Genomic DNA, 24,624 nt, shown 5'->3' on the forward strand with positions numbered 1-24,624 from the left:
GCCTGTCGCCTGCAGCTCTTCATCTCACGGCTCGCTCTGGCTGCCGTGTCTTGTTCCGATACTCCCTGCAATATTTCAAACTGATACGCTGTCACCCAAAAAATTACTGTTCTTTTGTCATCAGCACAAGTTTCTTTTAGACTTATTGCATTTTCCTGTGGCGACCTCAGCTCTTTATCATCAACCTGTCGCTATATTCTTATCCTAGATCATTTTAAACTTGATTTTATTTCTCTATGCATCCAAACCTTGTTGATGCAAATATCTTGTACCTGCTCCAATGTCCTCCCCAGGAAGTGTAATATTATGTTTCACTGGGGCAAACACCTTTTCCACTGTCAACAAACAAGGTGACGTCCTCTGGCCTTGTTGTTTGAACTGTTTTTACAACCCACTCGGACGTGAGACAACTCAACACCTTCATCATATGACGAATGTTGTTTTGCATTCCTGAGCCACTTTCCCCCACACACACACACACACACACACACTGACAGGAAGTGGAGGAGGATTTTAGCAGTGACACAGAAACTCCAGACGAGAGCAGAGCTGTCCATTTAAGTGCTGTTTCTTTGAAATGCTGCCCAGCAGCTACTGTAAACTGTCGTGTGGACCACAGCTTCATATAATGATCATATAATCACTGGGTTCATCCATGTGTTTAACCACCAGCTTCAGCTTAAGCTCTAGCCTTGATTTGTAGAAGATTTGAAATGTGTCAGTGAAATGTGTTTAAAATACTATATTTTAAACTTGAAGGAAACATGCAGCCATGAACATCATGGTTTTAATTATAAAGGGGTTAAACTTTTAGTGAAGTGTTTATATAACGTAAATTATACATAATTAACCATTTAAGCTACTTGAATGGTTATATTTGTTATACTGTCAGACATTGTGCAATAAGATGACTTTTTACAAATTGAGAAATAACAAAATCCTTCTCGTGTCCATGGGTAATAAAGCTCATCCTCACTCGATTCACTACACTCAGGGGTCTTACAGCACTGGTTGTATTTTATATATTTTAACGGTGGCTAATATTAGATTTATAGATTCTCTTGTGTAAATGAAATTAAGTTGGGTCCATTCATTTATTTTTAAACTGACTTTGCCATTTTATTATGTTTTTAAAACATTTGTTAATTTGGCCATAACCTCTCCCGATCGGACGTTTAGTAGTTGAACTCTAAAGCAGCATTTTATATTCTAAGGTGTTAATGAAACACATAATTAGATGTTATCCAAATAAAGAACAATACTTATTTATATTCTGCGCTCTGTCATCGCTTACTGGGACTAACTGGAGCTTTATAAGAGACTTTCAGCCGACTACACTACTTTTTACATGTGTCTTTGTTTCTTAACCTTTCAGATAAACTTACATCTGTATGAACTGTGACAAAGATAAGTCTGATGTTTTTTCGTCTGCTCTTATCTGGATTTCACAACCACTGTTTACAACCACTTCTCTCCCGGCTCATAGTGAAAAGGCTCGGCTGCGGAGCTGAAAGTTTGCATGGTGCATAATGAAACGGCAGGTTCTTCTCAAACACTCATATCGGGACTCTGAAATGTTTTCATCTGGTTATGTGTTCTGTGTTTTGCAGGGTGGGCGGTGTTGAGGACCCTCGGGTGCTTCTGCTGCAGCTGCTGGACTCTTGAGAAGATACTGATCTGAATGGGAAGGATGCAAAGGTGGAAGCAGACAGTGTTGGATTCGGTTTCACTGCATCCATTAAGACGCAGTGGGACCGAATGGAGACACACACACACACACACACACACACACACTCTCTCTAACACACATGCATGGTTTTTAATACTATCTACTTCCCCCTTTCTATGAGAGGTCACAGATACACCCTGACTGGGCCCCTGCGGAGCTCCTCACTGTGGTTGGGAAGTACCTAGTGTTACAACTGTCATGCTGGTGTGCTTTTAAAGGGGCAGCGCCGCTTAGTCTCATTTACAGTCAGCTCTGTTTTCAGAGCTTTTCACTCACCTTAGCAAGAAGTCATATAGTCGGATAGTGTGTGAGCAACGTGTCTCTGCAGATCACTGAGGTGTTCTCTGTGTTATAAGATACTAAATGGACGTATTGAAACTGTGTTTAATTGAAATATAAATTAAACAGGTTAAATTCCTACAAAATTGAATGAAGACAGATTGATTCATTAGCTGGCTGATAAAATCAACCCATATGAGCCTTTCACAGACATATTAGTATCTGCGTTTATGTTTGTCAATATTTAAACTTATTTTATAGAATAAACAATGGTGCGTTTGTGTTTACATTTTCTGTAAAAAAAAGTAATGTTCCTTTTTTAATTTCAAGTTCTACTGCATTTGGTTGTATTTGTGTTTTTATTGAAAGATTTCTAATAAAGTTTATGATCAAAAAATGTCAAGCCTCAAGTACATATTTTTGTCAAAAGGATTTGATGACATCTTAGGAATCATTTCCATTTGTTTTCATCAATATATATATATGTTTGCACGGTATCAGCATCGACCCACAAACATCAGTATCGGGCTGTAAAAACTGACTTAAACTTGTGTCCCTACTTTTGAAAAGAGACATGATTGAACTATACTCAAATTCTCATGAGTCACAATGGGTTTTTCTGATTCACATGTTTGAATTTGCATCTGGTAAATATCTTTGTCTGAATAAATGTTTCTCTCTCTCGCAGATGTTTACAAAGTGTGAGTCTCTCTGTCTTCTTGTTTTCTCTCTTTCTTTCCAACATGCTCCCGTCACACTGAAACTGGCTCATCACACTTTTCCCAAAATCCTAAGATTCAGACACAAACATTGTTTTAAGAATGAGGCGTCGTCCTGCCGACTTCCCAGTTATCACAGTTTCCACAAAGCTCAACATTTTTTAAATGTGACTCACAGCTGATTTGAGTCAGTGGAGTTATTTGAGTCACCTACAACAGTTGAGTCCTTTCAGTCTACTTCATTACAAACTTGGATTATACCTTCATAGGTTTGACTGCCACTTCTTTTAATGATATCAATTTTACTCACAGGAGTAAAGGCGCGGATAAAGAGCGGGAAAAATATCAGACACTCAACATGTCCGATCATTAGGATTAAACAACACATTCACGCCAGCATTTCCTCTGCGGCTGCTTTAATTTAAACAGTTTTGTTGAAGAAGCGTTCTCGGCCTCGCAGGAGCTGACGTCGCTGTCCGACAACATGAAGGACGCCGTGGGCAAATCATAAATTTTTTTAGCCGATTTACAAGACGTCCTTGTTGCACTTGGCTGTTTGACAGGAGGTGTTTGACTCCTGAAAGAGCCAATCGCCAACAAGTCACCACATATTCAAATCACCAGGTTTCACATTTCTAAGAAGCACCTGGTGAATCTGTAGCTGTAAACCTAAAGTGTGGAAGACGCTGACGTCAACGAGATTCAAGAGCTTTTGGTGATAAGAGTCATCCGGACATTTTCCTGTTAACACGTCTGACTCGGACAATCTGGTGCTGCGCTTCCTTCAAATGTGTAAGACAAACAAGGTAAGAGGGCCTCACCCAATTTTCCAGACATTTCCCGAAGTTCGTATCAGAGATCTGCTAATGAGACCGCTCGTATAAAGGTTTGCACAAAACAAGTGTTAACCTTTCAACAAACAGTTTTCTAGCTGCAGCTGAATCCCGTGGAGGTATAAGGCGCTTGGCTCAAGGGCAGGTGAACAGTGATTTGACGACGGAGCAGGTGCTGGTTCGCGCTACATCCCAGCACAAAGCTTTTGGTTGTGGTCAGCTTGAGTGGTTGGTCACGCTCACTGGTCTGGAGATCCTCCTGCCACCGTTTATGTCCCTTCACAAACGTAACCCCGGCCTCGCGCTCAAACCTCCCCACTTCAGCTCTCGCATCGAAACACTCACCCTGAGCTTTTTCACTTGTTCTCATCTGACGACCGTTACGAGTGTTCTCAAACCGGCAAACTGTGCCAGGTCAAGATGTCTGACTTTCTCTATCGCTCGGCTTTCATGTTGACATGGACCTGGAAGAGGAGAGAGGAGGTTAAACAAACACAAACCTCGTTAAAATAAACTCCCACTCCTTTTTTTTTTTTCTGTGCGGAGGTGCAGGAATGTGCGGTCGCGCTTCAGATCCCACGTAGAATTACTGCAGGACAGGTAATGAATCGATGCCCACCCAGCAACCAGGAAACTGCAGCACTCACTCCCAGACCGGTGATGGATGAGTGAGTTTCCCACCGCTGTGCCGCCTCATCATACAGGACAGTTTAACACACACAAACACACACTTTGCATATAGTGCCATGTTTACACACCACTTACGCACTCACCATTCATCTCTGTACAGAGTTGTACACAGCAGGGACTTTTTTATGACTGGAGATGCTCATGGTGTTTACTCAACCTGAATTTATAATTTATAATGTATCAAACTATAGTTTAAAGGCCCTAGATCTGGATTTTTTATTGTGATATGCACCAAAATTCACAGACTCGTACATAAAGTCAGTCCCTTTTTAACGTTTTTATTTCCTGAGAAAATCTGCGAAAATGTTGCTTATAGGCAAACGGACAGGGGTGAAAACATAACCTCCTTGGTGGAGGTAACTATAGGCATGTAACTTTTCCCTTAAAGGAGACATATTCTGCTCATATTCAGATTCTTCATTTTAATTAGTGTTGAAATGGTTTTCACGCTCCGATATTTAGAAAACGCATCACTTTCCTCAGACTGTCTATTGCTGCAGCGCCTCTTTTCAGCCTCTGTCTGAAACACTTGGTCTTAGCTCCTGTCTCTTTGGGCTTTGTTGGGACGGGGGGGGGGCTTAATCTGCTCTGATTGGCCCCGCTCTCCCGCTCTGTAGTGATTGGTTAACCATTTCCAGCGTGTGTATGAAATACCGCCCTCCGCTGTCGCTTTACCTTTGTTAGAGGACGTGTCAGACGAGGAGCTAGACGTGCATTATGCAAATTTCGGGAATGTCATGTCACAATAATGAGGAAATATTGGCCACACAACTGAGGAGGTGTTTAAGGAGCATCCGGAGCTGTGTTTATATACACAACAAACCTATATAACAAACTGAAGGGAAAACATCATAAGTCTCCTTTAAGTTTCAATAGTTGTGGTTATTCCAACGAGGATTTTTCCATTTTTGTCCATTTCTCTTTCCGTTATCAGTGATTTTAAGTGGGTCGGACTTGTGTTGTGTTGTATTTCCAGTCAATCAGAGTTTGGCAGCACTAGAATCTAAATGTGACGACAAACCACACCCACACAACACAAGGATGAGAAAGTCTGACACTTCACTCTCATTAAACAATACCTAAAGATGTGTTCTCTCTCTAAGCTGTAAGTTAATATTTGATTCCTGGGTTTTAATGTCAGGTCTCAGGAAAGAGGATACGATAGTGAAGTTTTTAATGAGCACCTAATGTGCTGAAAACGTGCTGTGATGCTTTACAGTCCAGTAAACCAGTTTAAATGTCAGTTTAACCAGCTTGGCATGTCTTCTTGTTTTCTCTTTACCGGGTCACCAGAGGGTGGGCAAGGTGAAGTGAAAGTCAAAGGCAGGGAAAAGGTAAAAAAAGGATTTATTTTTTTACATTTATGTAAGTTCGACATCCAAAGTTTGTCTTGTAGATCTAACAGCGTATTAAAAAGGATAAGAATTAAGCTAATCTGCATTATAATAACTTCACTTAGTCTCACCGTAATCAGCTGGAGCTTTTCACTTTTGGAAAATGTCCTGGCTGTCTGACCTTATCGTCCCTGGTCCAGCCCCGCGCCTTTTGATGTGACTGCTCTGTTTGTTCACCAGCGCCAGCGGTCTGCCCTTTCCCATTCAACAATCTGCCACTTGCTAAATCCCTCGCTCTGGCCCAGTCGCAGCCGCCGCATTGTTTGCATTTTACACCAGGAGGTGAGAAAACATGCAGCCTCAGTCACACCTCTGTGCCTGCAGCGCGGCTTTCTGCAGAGAGTCAGGTGTGACTTCTCACCTGCATTCAAATTCAGCCCGAGCTCTATGAGACTCAACAGTGTCGTCACTACTGGTACACACACAGAATCCTACAGCTCCACTTTGTGCCTCTCGTGTTTTCATTGGAGATTTTCTCACTGATTGCATTTGAGTCACAGAACTCAACTCTTGTTCTGGTAATGTCTATAATGTGACCTCTGAAATACAATATGACGTGGTTCAGCTTTGACTGAGTTAAAAACAATGTAGGAAATGAATGCAGTTGCAAGAACAATACTTTACGCATATCAAAATGGCATCAATGCTTTCAGAGGTCTGAGGGTACATCCATACTAATACATTTTTGTTTGCAAACAGTGTTTTCAAACTAAAACAATCTCTGTCCACGCGACATTTTGGCTGCATCAGTTTTAATCTCTGTCCATACTAATCCGCCTGAGAACGCATATCACGTTACGTCATGCGTGCGCATGCCTGTGTACACGGGTTGTTAGTTGCAGAAAGGGCTTGGATACAAACGAATAATAGCTCCTCTCCTACAGATGTAAACAGGTCATTGTGAAATGCAGAATTTATCTGCACAACAGCAGTTGGCAAAGAAAACAGGGTCAGTGAGGCTTGTAATTGATTATCCATGTTACGTTCCTCAATGGTAGCCAAGGCAAATGCTGGTTGTTTTCTTCCGGGAAGTTCAAACAGTCAGGACTGGTTGTTTTCATGTGATAGAAGCCTGACGAATAAGGGAAGACGAGAATCAGCGAGCGGTTGTGTATGTCATTGTCCCCAAACATTTATGCTTCTGTCCGTCCAGACTAAAATGCTGCCCCAGCGATTTCATACTAAAATGGGACCAGCAGCGTTTCCAAACTTCTCAGTTTCCAAACCTCTCCGGCTCTACTGGACGTCAGGTGTATCTGTTGCAGAGTTGATGCATTTTCAATGAAAACAGTGTCATGTGGATGGAGCCTATAATCTTTGGTTGTTAGATGCAAGAGCAGGAGAGGCTGAGGGGCGTCTCACTGCAGGAGGCGTCACAAAGTCTCTCTCTTTATCCTCTCTGCTTTCTCAGATTCTTCTTGGAGGTGTGTGTGGAGATCCATCTGCTCAAAAGGGAGAACAGGCAACAGGGGCTGTCACTTTCCTTGGGTCATACGCCACCTCCATCAGAGAGGCAGGAATTTGCAGCGACACAGACGTATGGTCTCCTGGCGTCACCCGGCATGTCCGTCACAGGAGGGTCTGGTGGCAGCGGAATATTTTGTCCCTTCACCTGCTCTGCTGATGATGTCTGGGAGGTCCTGGAGAGGAGCTACACATGCAGGCAAGCAGATGGACAGCAGTTGGAGGGGGTTGGGCCGGCATTCTGCTGCACCAGGCGAGTCACCGCCAGACTCCATGTGTCTCACTCGGAAGAGGAGAGAACCACGAGGGGAGCCAGTGAACTGAGTCAGAGGACTGTTTTCTTCCTGGCCGGGGGAATCCAGGATGTCCAGCGCCTCCTCGCTGGTGAAGATGGATCACTTTGCCCGGCTGTCATCAATATCATCATCGTTCTCCTGTTGCTTCTCTGCCGCTTGCGAATGTGCACAGTAAGGGCATGTGGCAGTGACGGCCAGGCCGGGGTGCTCCGGGGTCCAGGGATGACTCACAGCGGGCGTGGGGGTCAAAGTGCATGATGCAACCAGCACGTCAGGAGGGGCAGGAAGGGACACGGGTGGCACAACACTGAGAATCCTCTTCACAGATGCAGAGTTCAGGTCATGCAGGTGTTTTAAAGCGTAGATTCTGATGTAACTGGGGTCACAGGATGCAAAACACAGCTTGGTGTGGTGTAGAAATGCTGTAAACGCCCCCTCTGGTGATAGAAAACAAAACCAGCAAGTTTGAAAGAGCAACATTCAAAGGGGAAAATCCAACAAATGGCAGATCAATGGTGCAAAAAATTTAAGAAAATCCCCCTCATGAGAAATGGGTTCTGCTTAATGTTGTTGCAGAATGAGTTCGACATTTGAAGCTATTTATATCCTTAAATTTAGCCTGTGTAGGTGTAAGATGAAGTTGTGACATAACAACAAATTTGGAAACCAATCAATAGTTCAACACGCAGCTCAGACATGTCGTGGGAAAAGGAGTAATTGTAATTTTAAGGATTTCTCATAATAGAGAAATCACTACAATATCTATCATATTTATAAACCGTCTTAAACCAAAACTCAAGGAAATCTTCAAACTTGTTTCCCAAGTTGGAAATTGCACAACTTTTGTACAATGCTAAAACTATGTGACATTTTATTTCCTATTAATTTGAATGTAACATAACACAACGTACTGAAATGCTCTCAAACAACCTTCAGGGTTTTTTTCAAAGTTTGCTCTTCACTGGTTGTTGAGAAGAACTCCCACTCTCTGACTCAAATGTTATCAATTCAAAATTTGAAATTGAAAATAATAATTACAAGAGAAGCTCAAACAACCTGAAACCATGAGTCACTGGGTGCTCACTCCCAGTTTTACAATTATTCATGAAACGGTGAGAAACTGTCAAAATAACAACTTTGATGTGCGGAGACTCTGGAGAGCGAGAAAAGTAAAAGTGCATTTGTTAACAGGAAAGTCTCAACAATGAATCATCTCTAACAGGAACCACTGAGGTTACATTAAACACAAGTGGGTTAATCAGAAAAAAAAGACTGCAAGACGCCGAGAGGAGCCAATGAATTCAGTATTAACATGTGTTGTCACCACGGTGAGCTGTAAAACTGAACTCATGCTGCGGTGGATTTTACAATTCATTGACATATGCAGTTGGAACTGACGAGAGGAAACCATCAGCATCATGTTAAGTTCCTCTTACCCCGACGACACCAACACCATAAATGGAAGGAGCTTCATTCACAAATTTGCACTCTGTGAACCCGCGACAGCAGCCAGTGGCCTCTCTGACACTGAGACTGACTCGCGGCGGGCAAAATGCACACAGCAAAACACACATGCATGAACACCGACACATAAAATATCACTGTTTTCCCTTTTCCTTGCAGGGTGACCTCGAGGCTGCAAATATAGTTCATGCACAAGCAAAACTATTGATTTTTGAAGCAGTTTTCTTTGCAGGCAGAAGGAACACGGAGCTTCTGATAAACTGCACGCTGAATTTAAATATAGTGTCGCCAAGTAAAGTAAAGTAAACCCCAGCATATTTTTCATTACATGTGGCTCCATAAATCCGATTTCAAAGGTTAAAAAGACACAGCAGACGTATTTAATGGTATTAAAGTCCGTAATATAGTTTGCTGTGACTCTATCGGCTTGTATTTTTACTGTTAAAGGTCACAGAGGGTAAAGTGCGATACAAATAGAAAGGGCCCATTAAGCATTAGTACGTCTTCATCAGCAAATCTTCAATTAAAACAACCGCTCAGACCGCCAGTCATTTAATCCCTTTACTTAGAGGATCTGGTCACTTACTCATGAGCACATGTGTGTGCGTGTACACATGTACCTTTGTCTTTGTATGTGACCGCATCTTCTTATCCCCGCCATCATGTAATATTATACAGTGGCCCTCACTACAGATTATCTCATTTATCTTTTCTTTTTTTCCTCTCCCGTTCTGCGCAGATCCTCCCTGAACTCCCTGGAGCAGCGTGTGTGTGTGTGGATTAGAAAGTGTCCAGACTTGCTGCAGGTGAGCCGTTAACCCTGCGTTCCCAGGCTCGGCATGAAAATAATCAGACAGCTGTGGGAGGTCTCTGAGTGCCTGCAACTTGGCAGGAGTGCGTTCGAAAGTATGCCCTCTCCTGAGTCAAACATCATCACAGGCTGCTACTTGCTCCCGTCCAACTGATCTGCCCGCCCACACATGGGAAAGCACTTTCCAGGAATCACGCTCCACCGGTCTCCGTGCCCCGCCAGGCACTTTTATTTCATTTAAACCCATCACTTTGTTTGGGTTAAAAAGATTTCTTAACATAACATTCTGTACTGTAAGGCACAGTAAAAGGCTATAAAGTTCCAACGTACATTTAAACAGCGGCCTTTAATCAAAGGCTTGGCTCCAAGTCGCAAATAACGATGATACAACCAAAAGTGAAACCAAAGTATACAGAGCTGTCACAGATTGTATAGACTGAAACCTCTTTATATCAAAATGCTCCGTTTGAGAGCCGCGCTCATTCCTGCCGTTGATGGACAGTCACGGACGTGACGGCTCAGCCTTTCATTCAGAGTTAACCCTAAAGTAAATTTAAAAAAAAGTTTATGACCTATACTGCAACCAGCCACTAGAGGGTGATCCAGATGATTTGGCTTCACTTTTGGCAGCTGTCATGTTAAGACTTATTGAGAAACAGAAGACATTTGGGGAAATAAGCTTATTTGCTTTATTTCAAAAATTGAGAGCGTGCTTCTGTGTACATGCTCGCTATGAAGCTGTAGCCAGAATGCCATTAGCTTAGCCTAGCTTAGCATAGTTCCACAGTTCAAAACATACACCTAGCAGATTCGAAAAGTAAAATAACGTTTGTGTACATTTTAAATGAAATACACCGTCTCCTGACAGCACGGAAAGTTAGCTAGCGGTTTTCCACTGTTTCTTGTCTTGATGTAAAGTTAATATAGTTACTCGTCTTCACACTTAATGTACATATATTTCTTAAAGGCACATCTCAAACCCTGGGGAAGTTATTTTAGGCTTAACAACACCAGGCTTTACAACGCCACTTTCAATGGTCACCAGGAAATAAAACCTATATGAATGGAATCACCGGTTAAATCTGGTGAAAAGGTTTAAAATAGCAAATAGCCCCCTCTACAGGTTATACTTCTACTATGCATGTGCGAGGTTTCGCTTGCATCGGTTGAAACAACACGATTAGGCTTGATTTGATTTCCTGTTTCGGCTTTTTGAAAGGAGATGATTTCGGGGGAGGACACGTGTCATGTGATGCTTCAGACTTTTCACTCCAGAAGAGGTTTGTCCCGCCTCTATCACATCTGAACTTTTCCTTTTAAGGTCAATGTAAACCGAAAGTGAAGTGCAAATCTGAGTCAACTTGTTTTATTCGGACAAACGAAGTTTCCAGACTTGTCACAGTGTGTGTGTGTGTGTGTGTGTGTGTGTGTGTGTGTGTGTGTGTGTGTGTGTGTGTGTGTGTGTGTGTAGACACACCTCAGATGCTGACTGATCTCAAAATTTCACTTCTTTATTTTTTCAGAGCTTTTCTCGTCTGTGTACGTTCATTAACTGTCATCATTAAACTTCACGTTAACACCCACAAACAAATTGGAGAACACTACATCTGCATATTGACTTCATTCATGACGAAGGTTTCAGCAATCATCTCTATGTGCTGACAATGTTATGATGTATATGGGGTATTGCTTAATCAGATAAAGTTGTATCATCAGATTTGTCATTGTTATTGTATGTTTTATTGTTGCTGAATCGATACATTTAAAAATAACTGCGCTGTTGTTTTTCCTTTTTTCTTTGTGTCAACTGTAATAAACTCATTTCACATCTTGACATGAGGAGAGTCCCCTTCACATTCGCTGTAGCTGCCACATAAAACTTGAGAAATGTTATTTTGGATTCCATAAAAAACTAAGTTGCCGTTGATCTCCGTGGAAAATGTGCAGGCATTCAGGTATTGAAAAATTCAGTTGTACTCAATCTATTTCGTTCATCGTCTTCACTCTGAGTCACGGTTTAGGGGAAGTTGCTACTCTATGATCTGGTTGTGAAAGCTGGTGCTGCTTCTATTGTCACAGCAATGATAATGTGTGTTCTGGGGCCTCCCCTGGTCACACACGGTTTCTCAGTTCTGCTAAGCAAAGTGCATTCACTCACTACATCTCAACACTAACCTCAGTGAGCTTGTGTATTGTATTGACCAGGGGGGAAAAGCACCTTATTATTATAATTATGCAGCTGAAATGTACATTCAAATGTCACATCTCCTCAAAAACCACAAAATGTGACAGAAGTTATCTCGAAACAATAATTAACATGTGAGCCAGAAGCAGCTGATCTAGGAGGAACGTGTGCACCGAAAGTGATTCCATCCTCCTCTGCTCTTTCCACGCTCGCAGCAGGGAGCCGACGAGCGAATTACCTTAGCGTTTACACAGATGCTGACATTTAGACAGGGGCCATGAGAAAGGAGAGAGACAGAGTGATCAGGTTGCAGGGAGATGAATCATTTTGTCCGACCTGAAATTCACCGTGTTTACAGCGGTTAACGTCATGGCTCGGGACAGGATGGGATGTTTCACTTGTCTGTTTACCTGCTGGGTTTGTGTTGGTGGGTGTCACTGTCGGCCTTTGCCCTCGTCCTGGGAGTCTCCCTGGGAAAGGGTCAGTCGGTAAGAGAGTGTGTGAATGTTGGTTAAGCAAACTAACATCACTCAGAGCTGCCTTCTGACACCACTTCTACAGCTGAGGGAATCTGGAGACTACAAAACAACAAACTGCCTTTCACTTTTTAGACATTTTGAATTAGGAAAAGCTGATTTTTTTGACTAACTGCAATTCATTTTTTTATCCTGTGCAGCTGCCAGCATTAGAATTGTCATTGAGAAAGGTTTAAAGGAAGATGCATGATCAACTTTTGAGTAGCAACTACTTTAAAAACATTAGAGGCCACTTTGTGCTTTCTCTTTCTCTCTGTCGTCACATGTTCATCACCGCGCCGACACTTCTAGGAATTGTCATTGTCACGTCCTTGCAGAATGTAAAGCATGTTTCTTTGTAGCGTGATCCAAAAATACACATGCAGTTTCCTCTTGGTCTCAAATGGACCTCTTTCATATTTTCAGCTCATTCTCACTTTTATATTTTCTATGTGGACTTATTAACATGCTAATATAATGAGCCAGAGGTTAACATACGGTATTAATTCTAATGAATTAACAGAGGTGCATGAAATATGCATCAGTAAAAACACACAGGCCAATTTGTCTGTGAATAATTAAAGATATTTGCAGGGATATTTCACGAGCTCCTCCGTGGCCGCGGTGCCCCAGAGGGTGTCAGCATTTAGAGGTATAGGCTAATTTAGAAAAAAGTAGACACCTCCTTCCCAGCCAACCCCCACCCCGACCCGTCTTCCCGTTCCCTCCTCCAGTCCGCTCCTGCAGTGCAAGCATCGGTTATCAGAATTGCAAATACGAGGCGGGCCAGCTCCTAAATCAGAATTATTAATGAACGAGCCTTTTGAAGTTTACTCAGGGAAGATTCCCCTCACGGACGAGCAGTGGAGTATTTAGCTTTGTGAGCTACATCGGGGGGGCAGGTTGCACGACGCATCCGTGGCCTGGTACCACTTATTAATACTCATCTGATCAGGACAGTTACATTTGTCTTTGTAGTTTTGTTGTTAAGCATGAGGGATTCACAGGAGCACAATGCATGTGTGTTATCGAGCCGCTACACTCTCACACAGCAGCGTCAGAGCTCTCTCACAATGCACCAACGCAGCAGAGCCAAACACATCATCCTTTTATTCCGTGCATCTTTGTTCCTGTAAACAGACTTTGAAATGTGTAAAATTTGTGTATCTCCCCTTTAATTTACTGCGTCTGCTATTCCTTCACATTATATATTCAAACTATCTATGTGATTGGTGGCTTTTATTGTGAAGCAGTGTGTTTTATTGTTTCAAATGTGTAGTTTTCAGCATCTCTTCCTTTATCAGATTGATGAAAACCGTTGCATTGAGGAAATCATACTGTGGTTGTAATTATCAGTTCCTAATTATAGCAACACGAGTGTGAGTTTGGCTGCGACGTGAACAGCTGTTGTGTTTCTGACAAAGCAGCTGCTCTCGAGTGTTTGCTGTGGTAGTAAACTGCTGTTACAACAGTAACCACAGGTATTTAGTACAGGTATTAAACATGTCTGGGATATTTCCGTTTTATAACTTTAATGAAATCCTTACCACATTCAATAGCAAAGTATTTAGTGTCTATAAATACTGTACGGAGGCTTTGCAAAGAAAACTAGTAAGTGGACCTTGTTTAGATTTGTTTCTACCTACCTCTCTCTCTACCTACCCACCTCTCTCTCTCTACCTACCTACCTCTATCTCTCTCTCTACCTACCTACCTACCTACCTCTCCCTCTCTCTCACCCACCTACCCCCATCTCTCTCCCACCCATCTACCCTCTCTCTCTCTACCCACCTCATCTCTCTCACCCACCTACCCACCCTCATCTCTCTACCCACCGCCCTCTCTACCTACCCACCCACCCCCATCTCTCTCACCCACCCCCCCACCCTCCCCACCCACCTCCCACCCACCCACCCACCCCCATCTCTCCCCACCCACCCACCTCCCTCTCACCTCCATCTACCCACCTCTATCTCTCTACCCACCTACCTACCTCTTCCCCACCTACCTCTATCTCTCTCCACCCTATACCCACTCCCATCTCACCCACCTACCCACCTACCCACCCCTCTCATCTCTCCTCTCACCCACCCACCTACCCCCTCTCTCTCCACCCATCTACCCACCCCATCTCTCTCACCCACCTACCCACCTCCATCTCTCTCTACCTACCTACCTCTCTCTCTTTAACTACCTACCTACCTACCTCTCTCTCACCTACCTCTATTTCTCTCTCTACCTATACCTACCTCTATCTCTACCTACCTACCTACCTACCTCTCTCTCTCTCTCTCTCTCTCTCTCTCTCTAACAAATTGTTTGACACGAGACACAGGTTATTAAATATGGTTATATCTGTGTTTTACTTTGTTATCAATCAGTACAAACAGTTAATACTACACTCGCTCACATGGAGTCTTTGATGATTGCTGGTTACATCCTCCTTCTAAATGGGTTTTCGGTGAGTTAGAAGAACACAAGCGTCCCTCTGTGTTGCAGTGTGAAGTGTGAATTAGGGGGAACTTCAGATCAAACAGATTTTCTGGGGCTTGAGGCCATGTGGGGTTTTCAGGTCACTCAGGCAGATTTGGTAATTCCACCAATATATCTGATGGACTTTGTGTGTGAGTGGGAACAGACGAAGTAAAGTAAGATCGTGATCGAGTCTCAACGAGAACACAGAAAAGCAGCCGCTCTCTCCACCCACTGTGTTGGTTAGTGAGCTGATGCACCAAAACTTTAAATCTCTCTCTCTCACTCACACACACACACACAGAAACCACAATTGGATCAAAGCTTGTAATTTCCAGCGATATATAGCGCCTGTTGATGTGCCTGTTGTTCGGAAAGAGTATAGTTCTGGAGAAGCAGCATAGAATCATGTGCATCCACAAATGACAGCTCAGGCCCCGAAAAAGAAAGAGTTCACAGAGTGCAACTCCACAGCGTCTGAAATTAATTCACTCTTTCCCCGTCTACTATCCAGTGATCAGATGTGGCAGCAGGAAAAGGTCAACGAAGAGGGAACATTTGATGATTCAACACTCTGCAAATCACTTTGTCCACTCGGATGACTCTGGGCGGAAAACGCCCTTGAACTCACGAAGAAGCTTTTATTACTTAACTGAATAAATCAATTATCGTCTTTGTGCGCAGTCACGGCCGCGAGACGAAATGTCTTTTTTATTTGTCACCACATTCATAAATAGGCTGATTAGGACGGCTGTGGGTGTGAGGATCATGTGCTGCAGTGTGATAGACAGTGAATGGCCGGCTGTGTTAGCTCACAGAGGAGGGGACTCCGGGATGCTGTGTACATGAAGGGTCCTCTATGGGTCCTCTGTGTCTCTGCCGTGCACACAAGTATGCATCTCATTACTAACTCCGGACTGAAATAACTTCACACAGTGCCGGGTTTTGGGCTTAGGGCCACCTCAGCTGAGCCGTGACCCGTTCCATCCACAAACTTGACCCTCCGACGTCATTTGTGTCGCTCTGTGAGCACGAGCCTCTGCCTCAGACGTTGGCTTCTTGTGAAAAAGTTCATCAAACGGCTGCACAAAGACCGGAAAGGACAGCGGAGAGACACATAAAGACGTCAGAGATGATAAATGACTACGGAGAGACGGAGGACAAGAACAAAGACACCAAAATCCTCTAGAAATAAAAAATAAAAAAACACTGAGAGACAACAAACAGTTACAAAGAGATAGAAAATGAATACAAAGATAGACAAAACAAATGCAAAGAGACAAAAAAGCTACAAAACGACATCAAATTATCACAGAGAGACAAAAAGACTTAAGATACATAAACTGATCTCTTGTTTGATCGCTACACAGGCTACAAAATGGACGCATTCGATTCCAGGATATTTTGGCTTAATTTCTGAATAACGGGAAGAAGTGGATATGCTATGGATTATTCAATGCAGCTTTTTAAAAAGGTATTTAAAGCAAACGTCATTCAAGTGTCATTTTATATCAGAACATTTCAAATGCTTTATTTGTTGTGAATTAAGTACACTGAACTAACAGTATATCGACTAACTGTACAGTTTGTTATTACCAAGAGGCCGCTGCTCTGAGTGACGGACACAGTTCAAAGTTCACACCTGAGTGTTATCCTGCACATGTCGGCAGATTGCGGCCGACCGCTCTGTGACGGTCCTGCCGGGGAGATTGCGGGGCTTTTAGACAGTTATCTGATAACTAGCCTGTGAGATAGGTGAAGAAATCAGACAAAAAAGACACACTCACACACCCATGCACTCACCATCAGTAATTAACAAGGGCTCAGGGCAGGAGTGCCCTTGAAGGTTCATAAAAAGCCCATAAAACGAGGGGGCAAGAGGGCCCCTGATAGTTGTGAGCAGCCTTTTTTGCATTTCAGCCCGTTCACAAGTCTTTGATGGGACGTCAAATATTCATGTGAGGGTGAGACTGCTGTCCCCCAAGGGCCACTGAAGGTTTTTTCTGGAGCTTTTGATCAGACTGTGCACCGTGAAGACGCAGCACGTGACTCTGATCGGTGCTGTATTTACTCAATTATAATTTCTTGTATTTTAACCATTAAATAACTCTCAAGTGGTACAAGTGGAGTCAGCGTACCTCAATATGCTTCTTCAGTTATGTCATAAATTAGTGTAAATGTGCTATAAAAACCAGAAGAGCATTAAAAAACTAAATCTGACAAATATCCCAGTTAAAAATGTCAATCTAAATGATGGATGTTCTTTATCAAACTAAAGTTTTAGTTAAATTTTGTACTTTTTGTACGACGTTGACCATGGTGTTATTTACTGTGAATGTGCTTCTGTTCAGTCTCGTTGCTTTGGGGTAGCGTCTAATTGCTAAGTGACGAATTACACAGAGAAGCATTTTTGATCTGGTGCCCCGATCGGCATGACAACAGCAGTCATCTGTTCCTCCTAATTCTGTGACAAATCGCTGTTGACCAGTACTGTGAAGCGACAAGGCTGCGGTTATGGATTGGTTAAGTTTAGGCACCAAAACAATGTTGTGCAAAAATGGTGGATTGGGTTAAAATAAAAGTACTTTGATAAGGAAAGGAAAACCTCCCGTGAAATTTACTGTGAAAAAACATGCCAATAATAAATGACGGGATAATTTGGCCGCGATGTGGTGTGTTTTTACCCTGTGGAAGAAAATGGAATGAAACAGGAAACAGACACTGAAAAAATAATATCTCTCACTATCTCCTCATATAAACTTTCCTCTTAATAAACTCACTAACCATGTATAACTGTACAAATATGTAGTATGAGTATCTTAACATCTCTTGGTGACCGTGTATGAAAAAGTTAATGTTGTGTTTTAAAGTTTTTTTAACCTTGTGCTGTGTTAAGGATTAATAGAAAGAAGCTTCGGGCTTTATTGTGTTTTTATCTTCGTATTTTCATCTCCAGTTCTGTGTTAAATGTATTTTTAACCATCAAGTTAAATGAATCAATAGATCGATTCATCGAAAGCAGCAAATATCGGGGGCCGTCACGGTTTTTGCGGATTTCACATTACATTCTATCCACAAGCTGTTGTTGCTACTGTGCTGGCGCCCGGCAGAGACATGCAGATACATCCACACCGAGCTTCCGGCTCCTCGGGGGTGTCGCGCTTTAACATTTCATTTGCCGGGTCATAAATCTGTCCGGGCCCCCAGCAGGAAGCAGGTTTGTGTCTCTTACAAGAGATGGCGCCTCCTCTGTTGTGTCACCCAGTGAACCCTCTTACCTCCCGTTCCTGGCCTGTGACAGAGACCCACAGCTGCTGCATGGACGTCCCCATCCCTCACTGTCAAAACATGGCACCCACCCAAACCCCTGTTCAGTAGTAGTAGCTGCTTACTACCTGGGAAAGCTGCCAAGGCTTCTGCAAAGAGATGCTGTATGTACAATAGTTGTAGCATTTGACACTAATCCCCCCCTCAGCTGTATTATGTGTGCGTGTGCATGCTGGATGTGTGTGTATCTGGCATGAATATATATATGTTTCGTTTTATCCACCGGTGTTGACTTGCCCTTTCTTTAGTTTTTCTCCTTATGTGGCCTGAAACAAAGTGAATTGAGTTTAGCCAATCTTCTGATTTGCTCATTCACTAATCAGGTCTGAATGACTGCTATTAACAGCCGTTAGCGGGCGGGCTGAAAGGACCAGAGGCTCCTCAGTGCAAAGATCGCTTATTTATGGTCCCTAATCTGGATGATTTATCTCCAGGCCAGATCATATGATGGCTGCTCTGACAGTTCTCAGATACGGGGGGCACCCGCTCGGGTTTACTCAAAGTGTGGGACAAAGACAAACCCCTGCAGGCCTGGAATACTGCAGGTGTTAGACTGGTGTTGAGAGCTCATCTGGAGAACAGTTGTCACCTCAGGTTAAGACCTGGCAGCTCTTGCAAAATACACGTTTGGTTATTTCAAAACAGCAAACGTTTAGATAAGTGGCAAAGCTGCAGCCTGGAGTTGGTAAATCATCATTTGTCATGTTTGGTCTTTTTCTCGCTTCAAAAAAACATTTCTGTGCGACTGATTTTCCTCATATTCATGTGCTTCTTGGTTTATTAGTGTTTATCACAGTGAACGTCACCCCTACTCTGTGTATGAACACCTAACCGTCATGTGTTTCCCAGTTCATATGTGGCTGAAGCCGGTTGGAAGGGCGCGGGGGCCCGGAAAAGGGGATGACCCGCAGCTTCACGTGTAACCGCTCCATGTTACGTACCTGTTATTGACACTGAGCATTCGACAGGGCTCCTGCGGGACCCTTGAACTTGAGAGGCAGTCCCTGGGAGCAGCACTGGAGGGCTGAAGAGTTCAGCGCAGTTAATGTTCAACCTCTTTTGATCTCTGCCGAGAAGTCGCATTCCCTGAATTCCTCGCCAACCTTTGCAGCGGTAGAGAGACTATGAATGGTTCCACAGAAGACAGTTAACACTCTCCCATGCCTCGTCTCCCCCCCACCCACTCAGTTTGAAAAAGCACAGCAGGAAAAACACAGCAGCTGAGCACTTTGCAGCTTACTACCGTCAGTGCTGCAGCTAATTTGTTCAAAAATGACTGTCCCAAAACCATTTGGGACAAAAGCGGGCAAAGGGTCGAGTGAGCCTCCACGTTGGACATGTCATGATATCCATAAATCATTGACCGATACAATGAGCTCATGCTGTTTGAGTTGTTTTGAGGGGTTTTTCTTTTGACTTTCACTTGATCTTTCCCTCGATTTTGTTTATCCACCGGATCTGGTCAGGGTGACCCACTGCTTTGAGCTCTGTGTAAATTGAGCAATGGGTCAAGCGTGAGCAAATGATACCAAACCGTTATCTAGAAAGAGCAGAAACTCTTATCCTGCGCTACATAACCGTGTTCCCTCCACGTCGGGTCGTTTACCACCTACTGAGCGGCTTCGCTGTTACAGCCGCAGACATCAAAGCCGCAGAAACCTCTTTAATGACAATAAAGTGATCATGCCGCCGGAGGCAATGTGTTCAGTAATTTGCTTAAAATGTCTGCCATGTGGATGCCAGGCTTCACTCTGAAAGATAAAACTCAGCAGATGTCACAGAGACGCCCGGCGCAGGGATCTCCCCGAGCACCGCCACTGTAAAATATTGTGAGAGATGTGTTGTGTCGTTCGAGTGCCGAGCTTAGAAGGTTTACAGCGAGGGTGATTAACTAATGGAGGGACATAATCCCCCAGGTAGGAGTCAGACGCTGGGGGCCCCGAAGCACAATGAGCAGTGCACTTAACCTCAGCCGAATGCTGAGATCGCAAACGTCCAGACCTTCGCCTACCTGGCAGGCGTCAGTCTCGATCGCCATCTGCGCTTGAGAGGACTGGACGGGACAGTACAGCTGGTCGGACTTTGGGCGATTCTTGTCGTCTCTGACATTGACGGCAGTAGAGAGAGACGTACTTGGAGTTGACGTTTTCCTTTGTCTGAGAGCTGAGCAGATTTAGCAGCTTCGTGTAGCTAACGACAAAACACATGGAAAGGTTAAAGCAACACTTAGAAATGAGCTAAGCTACTTAGAAAGACTTATTAGAAGAACAAACTGACAGGTGGTTTGGGTTTTTTCATGGACACCTGCCTTTATCCACTAAGACAATAGTTCCCATACATTAACCCTGTGAGCCACTGTCATGTGTGTGTGTCTGTACAAATTAACCCAACAATGCTTGGATGGATTTTCACCAAACTTTACATGATCACTACTTGGGAGGTTATCTCCAGATAATTAACTTTTGGAGCTGATCAGTATCATTATGAAGACAGGAAATTTAAGTTTAAGCAACTAATAAGATTAGAGGCACAACCTGTTTTAGCTAAAGCAACCATTCATCATGAGTGACGTCATTAGAATGTCAGTATAAAACTTCATTATTACAATATTAAAAAGTTAGCATTGCCTGATATTTATTCAGGGTATGCATATCCCCCCGATGCTTTTCATTTTGTCTTGTGACCCTTTAAAATGAAGCATGATGAAGCATGATCTATGTACAACGTGTCCTCGGGGAAGAAAAATACTTATATGCTCCGTCTTCCTAAAAAAGCAATTGGAAAATCCAGCCCACTTGTAATTCTGTTGCAATCATTTGTTTCAACTTCTGAAGATTGACATTTCAAATGAAGAATCCTGAAGACGCGGTGTGCTTCAGAGGGGAGTGAAGTAAATGACTCTGTGATTTATCTGAGCGTGCAGCTTTAAATCTCGTGTCAGATGCTGGAGTAGAGTTGATTTTTGTCAAGTCTTTTAAGGGAAGTTTTCTCCTGATCTGACCGTACGACACGAGCGACCCTCGGCCCGAGCCGGAGCAACCTCCGTGTCAGGGAACAAATGGTGTGGTGGCTGTGTATGGCACCTAGCACTCACACCATATGGCTCCTGTTGGGCCCTTTGACAGTTGTCCTGCCACTCAAACAGTGACGAATGAAGAAAGCATCTGAGCATGTGCGGCTCTTATCATCGCCGGCCCTGAGGGGGAAAATGGTTTGAACCTGTGAACTGATTACCAGATCTTGATGGGGCGGCACCTTTCAGAGTGACAGGATGAAGTGCGGGTGAGGTGTCACTGGATGAAGGGGCCGGGGGGTTATTACTCACTGTGAGCTCAGGCCTCTGTGGCTGTATAGTGACATCAGGGGATTGGTGATATAATCCTCTTTCTGTACACTCTATGCTGTAATGGGTTGGCTAAACTTCAGGCTGCAGGCTCCGTGGGCCCGGCCGCCCCGCAGGGCCCCAGCGGACGACCACCAAGAGGAGCATGACAGGCAGCTCCACATTTACACATCACACAGGCGGAGACACTTTGTTCTCAGCTTTATTTCTTATTGAATGGACGGAGGCTGCTGGGAACTTTATGATCCTCCTCACAGGTGCGGCGGCTGAGGCTACGTCGACGATGAATTACACGACACCTCATCATCCATCTATGTATTTTTTAAAGCCGCTGCTCGTAACAACACCGTCAAGCGGAAAAAATATGCAGTAATTTCTCTCAAAGTGGCCTTGAGAGGGAGTGTGACAGTGTTTATCTTGCAACTGCAGTGCAATGATGTTTTATGAATGCATGTTACAGCTTTATGAGCACCTGACTCCCCCGAGCTGTGCCTCAGACCTTTATGTTTGACTCTTTGTCTTCTATAATTCAGGTGGACTTTAGGGCGTCATTTTAAGCCTCTGCAACAAGAGGACGCACGACAAAAAGCTGACCTGTACAGGAGCGCTTCGACCAATTTTTTTAGTTTCATGCAGAGATGGACGACACATCTCCACTTTATCGTGTTGCAGAATAAAGACGTGAAAGTATCCAGGATTCGGGTGCTGCCATCTTCAACTTTTGACTCATTTGGAGTCTGCGCAGTGGAGATCAAGGTCCCACCCATCGAGAGTCTGTCTGTTTCACTTTCCAATAAAAGCATAAAATGGCCAAAAATTATGAAAGAAAGAGAAAGAGAAAGATAAAGAAAGAGAAAAAGATCAGCAGCCGCTCGTCTTTACAAAAACAACACCTTGGTTAATCTTTCATACGCGACTAAATTCTACTGACAAAGTCCCATTGAAGGTCTGAAGATCATTCCAAGTATCCTGGACACTGTCTCTGTAAAGATGCTCTGTTTTCTGATTCCTCCAGTGCTGTCGGCACCACCGGCAAAACTCATTTCACTTTTGTCACATTTTTGGCAGAAGATGAATTCTGAGAAGTCAGACATTTCAATTTGTCGGATGTTCTCAGTTACACGCGGCATCTGTCGCACTTCTGTCCGACCTGAGAGAGGGAAACCCCTCACATGTGGCTCTCTCTGAGGTTGTTACGTTATTTCCCCTGTTAATAGGGTTTATTTTATTATCTCTTGTTGAGGGTTGAGGACAGAGGATGTCACACCTTGTTAAGCCCTATGAGACGAATTGTGATTTATAATATGGGCTATACCATTAGAATTTGATTACCAGTATCACTGCTACATTCTGCTCGTGTTTACCTTGTGGTTGAGAGTAACAGTGTGTTTTACTTACAGAACTGCAGTTACATCCAAGTGACCTTTATTTTACCTTCTCATTCATAAATAGTAGATTACAGCTGTGCATCGGTTGTGTTTATGTATAACCGATGACTTTAAATGAGAGTGTCAACCCTTATGAGCCTTACGCCTGGCTGCAGCATGGGTCATAAACCCACCTCCTCCATGTTAGTGGATGTGACACTTTGACTAAAGTTGGTTTCAGTCATTTTAGGTAGTTCTTATCGCACTGATGTTTGTAGAAGCGTTAGTTTATGCTGCGTTTGGTTTTAATTAGTTTCTGGAAACCTTTGCATTCATTTCTGGATAGTGGGAGGAAGTGGGGAGGCGTCATCCATCTTTATTTACAGTCTACGGGTCAAACAGACTTGCAGCAAGTGAATTTTGAACGTGGTTTTTCCGGGCGGTGCAGTAAAGGTCGAGATCTGGAGCATTTTGATTCATGCTCGGTCTCAGTTTTCACTTTTAATGTTGAGAGCACCAAACAGGGGATTCCATTTACCTTCATCAAAGTGAGGGGGGCGGCAGAAGTATGCGACAGCCTCTGCAGATGAAACCAAAACTACCGTGGTTCCACTTCGACACAGAGCTGTGAATATGCATTATGGTTTCTTCTGGTGATTTTGGTGAACCAACCCCCTCACACTCTCTCACAGGATTAGGGGTGCACATGCACAGGCATCAGAGACATGTCATCCAATTCGCCACAAAGACGTGAATATTTTTAGGAGAAAAAAAAAATAAAAAATCCAAACCACCGCATTCACACCCCTCAACGGCTTTTATGCAATCTTGCTTCAGAAAAACGTGGGAGTGGTGGTGGTGTGGGTGTTATGGGTGGTTGTGGAGGGGGTGCACTCTGCCTGCGTGAGGACTCTCAGTGCCGCCGCCGCTGCTGCAGCTGCTAAATTTCTCACAGTGGCAATTTCAAGGACGCCAGAATGAATTACACGTAGGGAGCCCGAGTTTGGTAAAATCTCTCCGCCTAATCCACACAATCCCGTCCTCCTCGGCTAATTCCATATTTGCTGCGATTCAGAAAAGAAATGCTACACACCCATGCATGTATAGATTGCATTCCCTTATCCCCTCACACACACACACTCCCCCCCTCTCTCTCTTACTCTCTCTCTCTGGTTCTCTTTCACAAAATATTTGGTGAGGCCTGATCTGTGATTTGCATGAGCAGTAATTAGGAGACCTGGAGATTACAGGCACTACAGTACGCCCGGCCGGGGAGCTGCGCGGTGGGAGGTGTTACTTAATCGACAAGTGCCATTCAGATAATAAAGCAATGAATAACAATTGCTCCCTGGTGCATTTTTCTTAGGACTCGTGCGAGGATATAGAACGAGCTTTTAAAATGTAGGAAACACAAGAAGAGACGACTCCAGCAGCCGTCAGAGAGCTGGTTGGCAGTGCGGCGGCGTGTGTGTGAGGAGATTGATACCAGAGCTCAAGTGTGTGTGTTTGTGTGTGTTTGTGTGCGTGTAGTGTATGTGAACCAGCAGCCTGTCTACATTTGCTCCATCCTTCACCCTGCTCTTATCCCACAAGGCCTCGGTGCCTTTCTCTTCTGTTGGCGTCTTATCAGGGGACAGCTCGTCAGGGACACACGTGCCATCGTTCTGACACTGACCGTGGGTCATTGAAATGCAAACAGAGAACGCACTAAACCAAATGGGGTCGAAGAGCAGCAA

The sequence above is a fragment of the Hippoglossus stenolepis genome, chromosome 19 (assembly GCF_022539355.2).
Source record: "Hippoglossus stenolepis isolate QCI-W04-F060 chromosome 19, HSTE1.2, whole genome shotgun sequence".
Lineage (NCBI taxonomy): Eukaryota > Metazoa > Chordata > Actinopteri > Pleuronectiformes > Pleuronectidae > Hippoglossus > Hippoglossus stenolepis.